Raw genomic sequence first — 16,582 nt, 5'->3', positions numbered from 1 at the left:
TCACCGCCTGTGAAGCAACTCCCCTGCTGGTGGGGAGCTGGGCGCTCGAACTGGGATCCTTACGCCGGTCCTTGCACTTTGTGCCACATGCGCTTAACCCTCTGTGCTACTGCCTGACCTCCATTTATTTATTTATTTATTTATTTATTTTTGAAAGAGAGGGAAAGAGAACATGCAGTGCTAGATATCAAACTCAGGATCTCATGTCTGAGAGTACAAGGCTTTATCTGTTATGCCACCTCCTGGTCCACACATCAGTTATTCTTAGAAATAAGAAAGCAGGGAGATAGAGATCACAAAGCAACAGTCCCCCATCCAAAGGGTTGAGTCCAGGGTTTCATGCATGATAAAGTGTGCACTTTACCTGCTGAACCATTTCCCAAGCTTGGGAAGGCTAATTTTTATTTTATTTTAAAATTGTGTTTATATACACAATAGAAATCTATTTCTCATTGTTCCAGAGGTTGGAAGTTCAAGATTAAGGTCCTTGGAGAGTTAGTGTATGGTGAGAACCCACTTTCAAATTCATGGTTCTTCTCACCATGTCCTCATATGGTGGAAGCAGCTTCACTGCTCCAGACTGACTTTTTCAGAGAGAGATTGAGATAAAGAGGGAAAGACATTCCAGCACTGAAGCTTCCTCCAATGTGGTTAGGGCTGGACTTGAATCTGGGTCATGTGCATGGCAGGTGTATTTTGCTAGCCTGGGAAGCTTGCTTTAATCAGTTCCGCTAATAAATTATTTAATGTTTCAATACATCTTTGCTTCCCTCCCTGAATTTGTAACCCTTGTGAGTGTGCATAATAAATATACAAATAAGGGGACTGGGTGGCAGTGCAGTAGGTTAAGCACACATGGCGCAAAGCGCAAGGACCAGCATAAGGATCCCAGTTTGAGCCCCCAGCACCCCACCTGTAGGGGGCTTGCTTCACAGGCAGTGAAGCAGGTCTGCAGGTGTCTTTCTCTCCTCCTCTCTGTCTCCCCTCCTCTCTCGATTTCTCTCTGTCCTAACCACCACCAACAACAGCTATAACAACAATAACAAACACAACAAGGACAACAAAATGGGAAAAATAACCTCTAGGAGTAGTGGATTCGTAGTGCTGGCACCAAGCCCAACCGATAACCCTGGAGGAAAAAAAATTCAAATTAAAGATTTCCTGTTAAAGATTTAAACTGAAGCATCCTTTCAAGCAATGAGTACTTTCTTGTTCAAGTATAAGCTTCCACATGCATGTGCACGCGCACGAGTGCGAGCACACACACACACACACACACACACACACACACACACACACACCACATCTAGAATGGCTGGAACATGCTAGCCCAGTGTCGGTGGTAGGGGACACCAGGGTCTCTCCAGTCACAGAACTCTTGTTCTGAGGCCACAACTCCATCTGTTACCAGTGGAGATAAATCACTTTGCTGTGTCCCTTGGAGTCTGACATGGGTTCAAACACCTTCCTGATGGGGTGGCCACCAGGTTCATAGCTAAAGACTCAGGGTGCTAGCAGACTGACTTACCTGCCCCTTGCTCTCCACATCTGCTTCTGTCTGGAGTGTGTCTGTGAGACTATGCTGGAGAGCACAAATGGATGACAAGAGGCAACATGTACCCAGCACGTCAATGGTCCAGAAAGAGACTTGGCTGAGTCAAGGCCACAGCCCAGACAGATCGTATCCTTTGATCTGCCTGGGTCCTAGTCCACTGTGACAGGACGGTGGCACAGGGACATGGAAGTCTTGGGCTCCACCTCTTCCACTGTAGGTGTGAGTGCACCTTCTTGGGGAACCTGAAGCCTCATCTGGAAGGGAGGCTGACCAGGCTCAGGGGTGGTGGGCGCTAGGGCACACAGGTAAGCCAGTCCTACCTAAAAGGCATAGGCACCCCTTGGGGGAGGGAGCCAGTGCCATGACACACACAGCTCCCCCCATCACCCCTGTAACTGTCAGTGACTGCCCTCCACCCCCACCCCCATACTCGGCAATGCAGCAGGCAAGGACTCAGCTGATTTAAGAGCACACTCAGGATGCAGAATGTAAACCATTTCTCACTAGGAATTTGTAAACAGCCCATAAAGCAAAGGCTGTTGCTGCTCACGTGGTCCCACTGCCCAGAAAACTGAAGCATTGATCTGGGCTCCCAGCAGGCCCCTAAACCCAGATGATGGAGGGGCTGTGGGAGCCCTAATCTCCCACTGACATTTGGGGTGGTGTGTTTGGAGCCTGAGGCTGAGTTATCTACAGGAACCTTTGCAATATGTGCTTCAGGGACTATAGTTCAGATACTTGGCAGTGGGGTCTCAGGAGCCCCTCCAGAAGATAAAGGGATGGGGGTCCTCTGACACGTGGTACCTGGCAGGAAGGGAATCAAAGGAGGTGCAGGACTCCAGCGCCCAGGTTGCCCCAGGACCATCTTCTTTCTGGGTTCCCACCCTGACCAGGACTGCCTCTCAGTTTAAATCACTACTTTATTTTTCCCTCCAGTCTTTGCTTCATTCCAAACTATAGCCATAAAATCACGTTTGGTATCTTTAAGGTTTGTTTGTGTTGTTTTTTCTTTTCTTTTCTGTCTGGCATAATAGTTCTGCAAAGACTTTCATACCTGAGGCACCTAATGTTTCAGGTTCAATCCCTAGCACCACCAGAACCCAGAGCTGAGCAGTGCTCTTGATAAAAATAATTACTCTTAAAGAAACATTTTTTAAATTTTTTATTTATAAAGAGAAAACTGACAAAAACCATAGGATAAGAGGGGTACAACTTTTTAAAAATATTTTTAATATTACTTATTTCTTTTTGTTGCCCTTGTTGTTTTATTGTTTTAGTTATTATTGTTGTTGTTATTGATGTTGTTGTTGTTAGATAGGACAAAGAGAAATGAAGAGAGGAGGGGAAGACAGAGAGGCAGAGAGAAAGATAGACACCTGCAGACCTGCTTTACCACCTGTCTTTGCGCTTTGTGCCACCTGTGCTTAACCCACTGTGCTACTGCCCGACTCCCGAGGGGTACAACTTTTTAATCATTTTCTTTCTTACCATCAGGGCTATTGCTGGGACTCAGTGCCTACACAGCGTCACTGACACTTTTTTCTTTTACAGAGGGTGAGGGGAGAGAGAGAGAGAGAGAGAGAGAGAGAGAGAGAGAGAGAACCTTTAACACTGCTCCAGCATTTGCGAAGGTCTTCCTCTGTAGGTAGGAACATGAGGTTTGAATCCTGAGTCCTTGCACATGGTGATGTGTGTACTCCAATGAGTGAGCCACAACATGGCTCCTATTTAAATTTTTAAAGATTTGTTTATTTATTTAACAACAGAGATCACATCACTCCAGCACATGTAGTACTGGGGATCAAACTCATGACTTCATGCATGTGGGTCCTGTGCTCTACCAATTTCATCCTCTTATTTCAGATATACAGAAACAAAACGATAGGAAGAGACACCACAAGACTGAAGCTTCCCTCAGCGCTGTGGTATTCCTATATGGTACAGGGGTTTGGGCCCTGGCTGCATGCATGGCAAGGCAGGTATCTTATTGGGTGAACTGTCTTTCACCTTCTCACCCGTGGGCTTCTCAAGACTCTCTGGGCCTTCTTTGCTGACCACGCACACAATGCCTGAGTGCGATGGGCAGGAGTGGTGCTGGCAGCCAGACCAGGTTGTTGAGACAGGCTGGCTGTGGGGGGGCTCTGGGGTTTCAAGGGTAAAGTCCACACCTGGGCCCCATCCCAGAATGGCTGGGTAATGTGTGCACTCTACTGGTATGCCACTGCCTGGCCCCATTCTTTCTTTACTTTTATGTCTAGGCCTTCTTTGCCATCTTTCCTTCACTCCAACACCCCACACTCCATGTCAATAACCTAGTACGCAGTCTTCCCATCAGGAGTCAGGTGTGCCAGTGAAGGGTTACAGAGTTTCTTTCTAAAGTTATGAAAATGTCCTAAGTTGACTATGGTTCAAATATTCAACCCCATGGGCACTTGAAACTAGCACACAAATAAATGGGACTATGTAAGTTGAAAAGCTTCTACACATTGAAAGAAAATTCCACAAGGACAAAAGGCAACCCAATGGGTCTGGTGAGAGCATAATAGTTATGCAAAAGGACATTAATGCCCGAGGCTCCAATGGTCACAGGTACAGTCCCCAGCACCACCATAGCCAGAACTGAGCAATGGTTTGGAAAAGACAGACAGAAAAACAAATAACCCCAGCAAGTGGGAGAAAACATTTATTTGCACATCATACATCTGACAAGCGATTAATAACAATAAAGAAGTCATCTGGAAAAAATTGTCAGTTAGATTAAAAAAGAAAGAAAGAAAGAAAGAAAGAAAGCAAGCAAGCAAGCAAGCATCTGGCTCAATAGCAACAACAAAGTAGCCTAATTAAAATAGGTAGATTTGAACAATCTTCCAAAGAAGAGATATACATGGTCCATAGACATATGAAGAAAAAAAAAAAAGCTCCACTTCATTAGAGAAATGCATATTAAAACCACACTGACTTTCCATCTTACACCTGTGAGAATGGCCCACATCAACAATTTAGGAGATGTCAAATGTTGACAAAAATGTGGAGAAAAAGAAACCCTGAAGAAATGTAAATTGGCGCAGGCCCTACAGAAAACAGTATGGAGAATCACTAAAAAAAAAAAAGGGCTGGGGAAACAGCATAATGGTTCAGCAAAAGACTTTGATGCTTGGAGCACCAAAGGTCCCAGGTGGGAAGAGAGTGGGAAGAGGGGGAAGAGAGGGAAGAGGGGGAAGAGGGGAGAGAGGGGGAAAAGGGGAAAGAGGGGAAGGGGGGAGAGGATGATTCACATTCAGAGACTTAACCTCTCCACCACAGCCTTCAGCCATGCCAGGGGAAGGTTTCTAGTAATCTTAGCTTCTATCCATAATCATGAAAACCTGAACATTTTAACATTATTTATTTTCAATTGTTAAATTGGTCTTGTATCTCTCAGCCAGATATTACATGGCCATAGTACCACCATGAGCCAGATCTGAACAGTGGTCTGGTCTGTCTGTCTTTCTCTCTGTATTTCTTTCAAAAATAAAGTAAATAAAATGTTAAAATAAATAAATAAATCCTTAAAAAAATAAAAATAAAATAGTGGGTCAGGCGGTAGCGCAGTGGGTTAAGTGCACATGGTACCAAGTGCAAGGACCAGCATAAGGATTCTGGTTCGAACCCCGGCTCCCCACCTGCAAGGGCGTTGCTTCACAAGTGGTGAAGCAGGTCTGCAGGTGTCTTTCTCTCCCCTTCTTTGTCTTCCCCTCCTCTCTCCATTTCTCTCTGTCCGATCCAACAAAAACGACATCAATAATAGTAATTACAACAATAAAACAACATGGGCAACAAAAAGGAATAAATAAATTTTTTTTTAAAAAAAAAAAAAAGGCCTCCAAGAGTAGTGGATTCGTAGTGCAGGCACCAAGTCCCATAACCCTGGAGGCAAAAAGAAAGAAAAAGAAAGAAAGAAAGAAAGAAAGGAAGGAAGGAAGAGAGAGAGAAAGAAAGAAAGAAAGGAAAAAATAAAAATAGGGAGTTGAGCGGTAGTGTAGCAGGTTAAGTGCACGTGGCACAAAGTGCAAGGACCGGCATAAGGATCCCGCAGGGGCTACACGAGGGGGGCGACTGCTGCACTTCCGGTCTCTGCAGAGCCAGGCCTGGAACCCGTGTCCTTGAGTCCCCATGGCTGCTTCCAAAGCGGCAGCAGGTAGGTGCTGTTATCCAGGCAGTGGGGTGGCTTCCGCCACCACAACTGGGACTTGACTGGGGCCTTTGGGCCGGCGGGGAGGGGCCCCCCCGGGCGCCTCGCGGAAGGTAGTGCCCCTCTTTGTCTCTCTGTCTCTGTTCCTCTCGTTCCTCCAGCTCTTGGCTCCCACAGTGCGTCCTAGAGCCGGGCTTTTACCTGGACGGTGCCTCTGTGCCCGGGCACGTCCTCCCGGGGGCCCCAAAGGCCGCAGCATTGCCCAGGTGGTGAGCAAACTCTGCTGTGGGAAGCCTGGGCGCCACATCCCGGGGTCACATGGCGCAAAGCGCAAGAACCCGCGGAAGCATCCCGGTTCGAGCCCCTGGTTCCCAACTTGCAAGGGACTCAAGCCAGGGTTGTACCCATTACAAAGCAAGCACATCATCTGGGTGAGCTATCTTGCCAGACCTCTAAGGCTCTGTGAGAACCATTGATATGATGGTTATGGGAAGTGGGGTGAGGAAGGCACAGAACTTTGGTGATGGGTGAAGTGTGGAACTCTACCCCTGTATATTTTATAATCTTATAAACCATTTTAAATTACTAATAAAAATAGAAAGCAATGTAAAATTGATTGTGGTAATACTCCCATAATGGGTAAATTATATGGTGCATAATTTAATATATAATTATATAATATATAATTGCATCATCATTTTCTTTCTTTCCTCTCTCCTTGTCTCTCTTGCGTGCGCACCCCCCATGCATCCTCTAGTATGCATGCTTTTACTTTTCCTGGATAAAAGCTCAAAATTTCCTGAAAAAATATATATATTGCATCATTAAAACTGCTATGGGGAGTTTGGTGGTAGCGCAGCGGGTTAAGTGCAGGTGGCGCAAAGCACAAGGACCAGCAGAAGGATCCCGGTTCGAGCCCCCGGCTTCCCACCTACAGAGGAGTTGCTTCACAGGTAGTGAAGCAAGTCTGCAGGTGTCTCTCTTTCTCTCCCCCTCTCTCCATTTCTCCCTGTTCTATCCAACAACAACAACATCAATAACAACAATAATGACTACAACAATAAAACAACAAGGGCAACAAAAGAGAATAAATAAATAAATAAATAAACTGCTATGAAAGGGGGCTGGCCATTGGCAAGCCCAGTTAAGCACACATAGTAGGAAGCACAAAGACCCAGGTAAGGATCCAGGTTTGTGCGTGTGCACGCACACACACACACACACACACCTGCAGGGGGTCCACTTCACAAGTGTGAAGCAGGTCTGCAGGTGTCTATCTTTCTTTTTTTTTTTTAGTATTTATTTATATTTCTTTTTCCATTTTTGTTGCCCTTATTGTTTTCTCTTGTTGCAGTTATTATTGTTGTTGATGTCATCATTGTTAGATAGGACAGAGAGAAATGGAGAGAGGAGGGGAAGACAGAGGGGGAAAGAAAGATAGACACCTGCAGACCTGCTTCATCGCCTGTGAAGTGACTCCCCTGCAGGTGGGGAGCCAGCAGCTTGAACCAGGATCCTTATGCCAGTCATTGCACTTTGTGCCTCCTGTGCTTTAACCTGCTGCGCTACCGCCGACTCCCCTCTATCTTTCTTTCTACCTCCCTATCTTCCATTCCCCTCTCAATTTTTCTCTGTCCTATCCAATAAAATGGAAAAAATGATGGCCAGGAGTAGTGGACTTGTAGAGCCCACATGGAGCCCCAGTGATAAACCTGGAGACAAAAACAAAAAAGATAAAACTGCTATGAAACAAAAGAAAAGGCATTAGGTAGACTTAGCTCAAGGGCAATACTTTACCACACAACAGACAGTATACAAGAATTACTTGCAGTGTTTTGTTTTATTATTTTGTTTGTTTATTTTACCAGAGCACTGCTCAGCTCTGGTTTATGTTGGTGTAGGAAGTGAACCTGAGATCTTGGGTGCCTCAAACATGAAAGTCTTTTTGCATAAACATCATGCTATCTCCCAGCCTATTTAATATTATTTTCATTCTTTTAAATTTGCTTTCCCCCCCCCCCAGCACAGATCAACTATAGCTTATGTTGATGTTGGGGATTGAATTTAGGAATTTAGTTCCTGGGGCATGAAAGTCTGTTGTATAAACTGCTGTGCTATCTCCTCCAAGCCCCTGCACTATTTTCATTTAAATTTAAATTTGGAGGGGGGGTGCAGGAGATCAAACCCAGGGCAAAGCAGGTGCTTTACTTCTAATCTACATCCTTATTACTATTCAAAGACTTATTTTTGTTAACATGAGAGACGGGGTGGGGGTGGGGGGGTGGTGGAGGGGTACATCCCTCTGACATATGTGATTCAGGGGTCAAATTGATGACTTGATTGATGCTCCCAAGTCCAACACTCCAGCCACTGTGCCACTTCCCAAGTCTTGAGCCTTATTCTTTCTTTCGTTATTTCTTTCTTTCATAGAGATAAATTGAGAGGAGAGGAAGAGGCAGAGAGGAAAAGAGATAGACCTGCTTCATCACTCATGAAGCTTTCCCCCTGTAGGTGGGGACCAGGGCTTGAACCTGGGTCCCTGGACACTGTGTGTGCACTTAACCAGGTGTGCCACTTCCTGCCACCTTTCAAGCCCTATTGGTTTTTTTTAAAATATTTATTTTATTTATTTTTCCTTTTTTGTTGTTTTATTGTTGTAATTATTATTGTTATTGATGTCATCATTGTTGGATAGGACAGAGAGAAATGGAGAGAGGAGGGGAAGACAGAGGGGGAAAGAAAGATAGACACCTGCAGACCTGCTTCACCGCTTGTGAAGTGATTTCCCTGTAGGTGGGAAGCTGGGGGCTCGAAACGGGATTCTTATACCAGTCCCTGCGCTTTGCGCCCATGCGCTACGACCCGATTGCTACTTTATTGATTTTTAAATTAAAATTTTTTTATCCACCTGCAATAAAGCAGTTTCAGGTTTAAGATGGGAGATCATTTGCACTGATTCCAGGGAGCAAGCTTCTGGGCCTGTACCATTTGTGAAATAAACTCTTCTGCCTTTGGCTTAGTTGTATCCAAGTCAGCAAGATGGGCCAGCAACAGGCTCACTGGAACCCCCCAATAAAATCCTGTTGGGGTTCTCCCTCTTGCTGGGCCTTCCCAGACAGGCATGGTCTGACTTGGGAAAAAAAAAACAAAAAACCTCAAAGTATGGCCACAGTGTTTCCAGTAGCTTAAGAATATAGGGCTCATTGAAGTTCGCTCACTGAATTGGTCAGCTCCAGGATACCTAGCTAACTGCAGGAATGATGCAGACTCTTTTTACATAAAATAAAATTTTAGGAGCTGGGAAGGACCCAGGTTCAAGCCTCGAGTGCCCACCTATAAAGGGGGTAGCTTCACAGGGGGTAAAACAGCTGTCTTTCTCTCTTCCCTTCTGTCCCAATTTCTACCTCTATTATAATTAAAATATAAAATTATAAATGAAAACAAACTAATAAAAAAGAAGAGCATTGGTGAAATGGTTCACATGGCTAGTACATTGCCTTGTATGCGACCCAGGTGCAGAAAGTAAGGAAATTTCCCTTTTTCTGCTGAGAGGAGGGACCTCACATCTATATCCTAGGGTCTAACTCTGGATTTCCTGTCCTGTGGATCTTTTTGTCTCTGCCACCCTTGAGACCTCCGTGGTCTGACTTGAGTGCTTCATTGAATGTTCTGGTTTCTGTAAAGGAAGTTCCCCCTCCCTAGTCTTTTCTCTCACACTTGACTTGTAGCCAGTGAGCTTATCACATGGATATCACTCTCTGCTTAAAAGCCTTTAATGGATTCCTAAAGGCCTTGCAATTAGGGTCCAACCCACCCCCACCCCCCGCTGTCCCCAAGCTGCGAGCTGCCAGCAGCATGGGCAAGGACCTCCACCTGAACCTGCTCCCCTCTTGCCCCAGGCCCTTTGCACTGGTCGTTTCCTCTGCCAGCAAAGTCCTGCTGCCCTCCTGGGAAGTTCACTCCCATTCTTCATGAACCTGGGTGTAAGAACCTGTGGTCCAGGAGGTGGCACAGTGGATAAAGCACTGGGCTCTCTAGCATGAGGTCCCAAGTTCAATTCCTGATAGCACATGTACCAGAGTGATACCTGGTTCTTTCTCTCTCCCTCTGCCTATCATTCTTCATGAATAAATAAAATATTTTTAGTGGCCCGGGAGGTGGCGCAGTGGTAAAGCTTTGGGTTCTCAGGCATGAGGTCACAAGTTCAATCCCCGGCAGCACATATGCCAGAGTGATGTCTGGTTCTTTCTCTCTCCTCCTATCTTTCTCATAAATAAGTAGGGGGTCGGACGGTGGCGCAGTGGGTTAAGCACATGTGGCGCAATGCGCAGGGACCGGCGTAAGGATCCCGGTTCGAGCCCCCGGCTCCCCACCTGCAGGGGAGCCGCTTCACAGGCGGTGAAGCAGGTTCTGCAGGTGTCTGTCTTTCTCTCCCCCTCTCTGTCTTCCCCTCCCCTCTCCATTTCTCTCTGTCCTATCCAACAACGAATTGCGTCAACAAGGGCAATAATAATAACCACAACGAAGCTACAACAAGGGCAACAAAAGGGGGGGAAAAATGGCCTCCAGGAGCGGTGGATTCATGGTGCAGGCACCGAGCCCAGCCATAACCCTGGAGGAGGAAGAAAATAAAATAAAATAAATTAAAATAAAATCTTTAAAAAAATAAAATATTTTTTAAAAAAGACAAGATATAAAAAAATATTCCTGTCCATCCTCTGCTGCCCTCTCACCAGAGCGGAACCCCTTTCCCTGTTTCCGACCCTGTGCTGTGTTGCAGTCATGTCACAGTTCTTTCCTTCTTTCTTTCCTTTTCTTTTTTCTTTCTTTCCTTCTTCCTTCCTTCCTTCCTTCCTTCCTTGTCACAGTTCTTTCCTTTTTTCTGTTCTTTATTCCTTTTTTAAAATTTATTTATTACTTATTTATTTATTTATTTATTCCCTTTTGTTGCCCTTGTTATCTTTCTTTTCTTCCCTCTCTCCCTTCTTCCCTTCCTTCTCCAGGGTTATTGCTGGGGGTCGGTGCCTGCACTGCGCTCCCGACGGCTATTTTTTTCCCCTTTTATTGCCCCTGTTGTTTATTGTTATTGTTGTTGGATAGGACGGGAAGATAGGAGGAGAGAAAGATCCCTGCAGATCTGATTCATTTTTGAAGCGACCCCCCTTGCAGGTTGGGAGCCAGGGGCTCTAACCGGGATCCTTCCGCCATGTGAGCTTAACCCGCTGCCCGGCTGCGCTACCGCCCAGGTCCGTCACATTTCTTTCTCTAGGTGTCCAGCCATCTGGGACCGTGTCCTCAGCACAAGTCCCCAAGAAGCCCACAGGCCAAGCAGGGAAAGCGCCCCCGTCAGGGCTGTGGGGGACTGGCATGGAGACTGGGAGGTCGGGACCGGCCAGGTCTCCGCGTACAGGTGTCCCCCCCCCCTTTCCCGGCTCCCCGTGACCCCGGGATGTGGCGCCCAGGCTTCCCACAGCAGAGTTTGCTCACCACCTGGGCAATGCTGCGGCCTTTGGGGCCCCCGGGAGGACGTGCCCGGGCACAGAGGCACCGTCCAGGTAAAAGCCCGGCTCTAGGACGCACTGTGGGAGCCAAGAGCTGGAGGAACGAGAGGAACAGAGACAGAGAGACAAAGAGGGGCACTACCTTCCGCGAGGCGCCCGGGGGGGTCCCTCCCCGCCGGCCCAAAGGCCCCAGTCAAGTCCCAGTTGTGGTGGCGGAAGCCACCCCACTGCCTGGATAACAGCACCTACCTGCTGCCGCTTTGGAAGCAGCCATGGGGACTCAAGGACACGGGTTCCAGGCCTGGCTCTGCAGAGACCGGAAGTGCAGCAGTCGCCCCCCCTTGTGCATCCCCCGCGGCCCCTGCACTGGTAGGGACTGTGCAGAGCAGACCTTGGCCTGTGCCCGTAGTCCAGCGCTCAGCCCCACCATGCCTCAATTTCCCTGCTTGTGAAGCGGACAAACTATAGACAGAAAGCTGCCACAACTCCCCAGATCTTCATTTCCCCTGCATTATCTTTTACCCAAAATAAATAAATAAATAAATTTAGTTAGTTATTTAGTTTATTATTATTAATATTTATTTATTTATTCCCTTTTGCCGCCCTTGTTATTTTTATTGTTGTAGTTATTATTGTTGTTGTTATTGGTGTCGTCGTTGTTGTACAGGACAGAGAGAAATGGAGAGAGGAGGGGAAGACAGAGAGGGGGAGAGAAAGATAGACACCTGCAGACCTGCTTCACCGCCTGTGAAGCGACTCCCCTGCAGGTGGGGAACCGGGGGGCTCGAACCGGGTTCCTTATGCAGGTCCTTAGGCTTTGTGCCACGTGTGTTTAACCCACTGCGCTACCGCCCGACTCCCTATTATTATTATTTTTAACCGTAGCACTGCTCATCTCTGGCTTATGGTGGTGTGGGGGACTGAACCTGGGACTTTGGAGCCTCAGGCATAGAGTCTCTTTGCATAACCATTATGTAGTCTAACCACCAACCACCACCACCACCACCACCCCGCCCATTAGTTATTTTAGATAGAGAAATTGAGAGGGGGAATGGAAATAGGGAGGGCGGAGAAACACCTACAGCACTGCTTCACCACTTCCCCCAACCCCACCGCAGGCTTCAACCCAGTTCCATACATGTGCCCTGTATTGTGTACACCCCACCTTAAATTTTTTTTGGGGGGGGAGTCTGGCCATAACGGAACGGGTTACGCACACGTGGCACAAAGCGCAAGGACCTGTGGACCCGGTTCAATCCCCCGGCTACCCACCTGCAGGGGAGTCGATTCACAGGTGGTGAAGCAGGTCTGTAGGTGTCTGTCTTTTTCTCCCCCTCTGTGTCTTCCCATCCTCTCTCCATTTATCTCTGTCCTATCCAACAATAACGGCAGCAGTAAAAACAACAATAATAACCACAACAACAATAATGACAAGGGCAACAAAAGGGAAAATAAATAAATAATATTTTTTAAAAATTGTTTTAATTACTTATTTTGCCTCCAGGGTTATCGCTGGGGCTCCAGTGCCTGCACCACAAATCCACTGCTCCTGGAGGCTATTTTTCCCCCTTTTGTTGCCCTTGTTGTTTTATCATTGTTGTTGTGATTGTTGTCATTGCTGTCATTGTTGGATAAGACACAGAGAGAAATAGAGAGGAAGGAAAGACAGAGGAGGGAGAGAAAGATAGACACCTGCAGACCTGCTTCACCGCCTGTGAAGTGACTCCCCTGCAGGTGGGGAGCCCGGGGCTCCAACCGGGATCTTTAAGCTGGTCCTTGTGCTTTGAGCCATGTAGCTTTACCTGCTACCGCCCGATGACCCCAATTCTTTTTCTTAGTTTATTATTTATTAGAGAAACTGAGATGGAAGGTGGAGACAGAGAGGGAGAGACACTTGCAGCACTGCTTCACTGCTTATGAAGTCTACCCCCCCCCACACACACAGAGATGAAGACAAGGGGCTTGAGCCCAAGCCCTTGCAAACTGTAATATGTAAACTCAACCAGGTGCACAACCACCAGACCCCTCACCCCCACCTTTTTATGTTAGGAAAGAACCATCTGGGATGGGGAGACAGCATAATAGCTATGCAAAAGACTTCCGTATCTGGGGTTCCAAAGTCCAGGTTCAGTCCCCAGCACCACCATAAACCAGAGCTGAGCAGTGCTTGAGTAGCTCTCTGTGTGTATCTTTCTGTCATTAAAGACAAATAAAATATTTTTTTTAAAAAAGGAAAGAACCATCTTAAGGGCTGGGAAGATAAAAAATAATGGTTATACAAGTGGCTTTCAAACCTGAGGCTCTGAAGTCCCAGGTTCAATTCCCAGCACCACCATAAGCCAAAGCTGAACAGTGCTCTGGTAATGAGAGAAAGAGGGAGAGAGAGAGAGAGAAGAAAACAGTCTTAGTAAATCATTTAAGTGACACAAGATTATATCTTTTTTTTTTTTTAATGGAGCACTGCTCAGCTCTGGCTTATGGTGATGCGGGGGATTGAACCTGGAACTTTTGAGCCTCAGGCATGAGAGTCCCTTTGCATAACCATTATGTTATTTTTTTTTACCATTATGTTATCTATCCCTGCCCAGATTGTATCTTTTTAAAAATATATTTCATTTGTTTTACTTTAATGAGGAAATTATAGAGAGAAAAATACAATCAGAGCACTGCTCAGCTCTGGTGGTACTGGGGATTGAACATAGGATTTAGGAACCTCAAGCATAAGTCTTTGCAAAATCATTATGCTGTCTCCCCCACCCCTACCTAAAGTTTTTATGTAAAGAAATTTCTCAAGATGTACTTAGCTTTCTTTTTCAAAGTTTTTTTTTTTTTTTTTTTAAGAAGCCTCTAAAAATGAGGAGAAATTTGTCAAAATAGCTCACTTGGATAATGCACCTGCTTTGCCATGCACATGACTGGGGCTCAAGCCTGGCCCACACTGTAGGAGGGAATTTGGTGTCTTTCCTTCTCTGTGTGCCAATCTCTGTCTCTTTCTTCCTGGAGAAAGAAAGAAAGAAAGAAAGAAAGAAAGAAAGAAAGAAAGAAAGAAAGAAAGAGGAAGGAAGAAAGAAAGAAAGAAAGAAGAAAAGAAGGAAAAGAGAAAGAAAGAGAGAGAAAGGAAGGGAGGAAGAAAGAGAGAAAGGAAGGGAGGAAGAAAGAAAGAAAGAAAGAAAGAAAGAAAGAAAGAAAGAAAGAAAGAAAAGTTGTTCAGAGTGGTGAAGCCACAGTTATGGCAAAAAGTACAGGAATGAATATTAAAAATCAGCAAAGTCTGTGTGATTTCAGTCATACCAGTGCCACCACTGCTGCTGAGAGTTCCCTTCCAGACTCTCTTGGTCATTATCCCTTCACCCCAGCTCCAGCACTGGGGTTCTTGCTTTGGGACATCCCAGCCTGAGAGCCCATGAGGCTCCCCCTTGTTCAGTTCATCTGCATACACTTAAGGGTCCCCTTCCCAGGAGGCTCCTTCCACGTGGCAGGTTGTAGGGGTGGGAAGGAATGGGAAGGGGTGGGAAGGGGTGGGGGGCTAGCTGCCTGTAGTCCTACTCTTTGCCCAGTGAAATTTGGGGGGGCAGAGGGAGGAGAGGGCTCTCTGGAGGCCAGGAAGCAAAGCCTGATGGGGACTAAGCCACACCCAGTCCTGGAATTACAGAGCATTCCTACTCTTCTTTTATTCTTCTCAGTGATATAGGCCCTGCATGGGGGGAGTTGGGGCCAGGACCTTAGAATGTGTTAGCAGCAGGGCCAGGCCTCAGGGTCCCACAGCCTCTGAAGCTTCCCACCCCAGCCAAAGAGGCTAGAAAACAAGTTATTCAAACTAATACAGGAAAAAAAAAAAAAAGCTAGAGATTTCACAGGCTGTTTTCACATCATAGACTTACACACTTAGTCTTCCAAAAGTTTGTGGATCCTGCCCCCCCCCCCGCCCTGGTTATCATTCCAATTTCCACAGGGGGGTAAGCGAGGTTCATAAAGGCTCATTCACAGAACTGTGGTCATACAGCAGGTGAGCTGGTTTTGCAGCACTGGGCAGCTAACCCTGAGCAGGGGAGGGGGTGGGGAGTGCAGAGGACTGCAACCTGTGAGCAAGCTGTCTTCCCAGCTTTGGGGCTGGGAGCTGTTTTCTCCTGCTCCTTCACTCTAGTTCCTGCATGTTTTGGAAGCCAAGACTATGACTACACTGTCTTGTTCTCAGTCAGGGAGACCTGACCCAGGAAACAGCAGAGCTATGTACATGCTGGGCTTACACTACTGCCTTGTTTGTTTTTTCCCCAGAACACTTCTCAGCTCTACCTTATAGTGGTGCTGGAAATTAAACCTGGAACCTCTGAGTCTCAAGCACGAAAGTCTATTGTATAACCCCAGCCCCCCTGTTTAATTTAATCTTCACAACAGCCCTGCAAGTTGAAACTGATATTCTTCCCCACCTTCTACTGCTTTGGGACCCAGCTGCATCTGATCTGAAGCCTGTGACCTAAGCACTAGACTCTCCTGCCCTGTGTCCCTGTACTCCAGCAGACCAGGCACAAATACTGCCAGCTTACAGAGGAAGCTGACCTGGAAATACACAGCTAGTAAATGGGGGTGGGGGTGGGGAGAGGGGTACTGCAGGGCCATTGGATTCTTCTTGCCAGTGCCCTTTTCATGTCCCTTCCAAAATATCCCAGAAGAGACCCCGGCTCTCTAGCTGTCTGCAGTCAGTCACACTCTATAGGCAGGGCTTTTCTAAAGCTATCTCTCAGTTTTCTACTAGCCTAGGAAAGTCAAATTTCTCACAGACGGGTGACCAGAAGTCCCAGGAGGGAAAAAGTCACACCCCAGACCTTGAACTAGCCTCCTGGCTGCAAGCTGAGGGGTAATAGGGGTGGGGTGGGTGGAGGAGCAGGCTCCAGACAAAGGGGAGAGGTCACTACCTTATCAGGCTAATTGCCACCCTGGAGTCAAGCCTGCCTGCTGCTCTGCTGGGCTCAGAATGGTCTGGAGACAGGAGCTGTTATTGTCCAGATGGGAGGCTGGGTAGCAACATGGAAGAAGGATGAGCCTCCCCTCCTGCTCCCCCTGGAATCAGCCAGCTTCCTCTAAGACCTGCTGGGTGAGGACTGAAGCACTAGCTATTTTGTATGCAGTTGGCCAAGTGACAGAAGCAGCATGGGGACATCCACTTCCTACCAGCTGAAGTCCCTACAGAAGGGTGGGCTTCCCTGTCACCCAGGAGCTGGCTAGCTGACTAGCACAGGGATCAAAGCTGAGCATCGGGCAGGGGAAATGGCAATGCCCACTGCCCTCCCAAGGCAAAAAGCCCTCAGGTGTAGGAGTTGGTAGGACATTACCTAAAGCAGGGCAGAGGAGGAGGAG

The sequence above is a fragment of the Erinaceus europaeus genome, chromosome 9 (genome assembly GCF_950295315.1).
Source record: "Erinaceus europaeus chromosome 9, mEriEur2.1, whole genome shotgun sequence".
Lineage (NCBI taxonomy): Eukaryota > Metazoa > Chordata > Mammalia > Eulipotyphla > Erinaceidae > Erinaceus > Erinaceus europaeus.
This window is presented reverse-complemented; position numbering follows the sequence as displayed.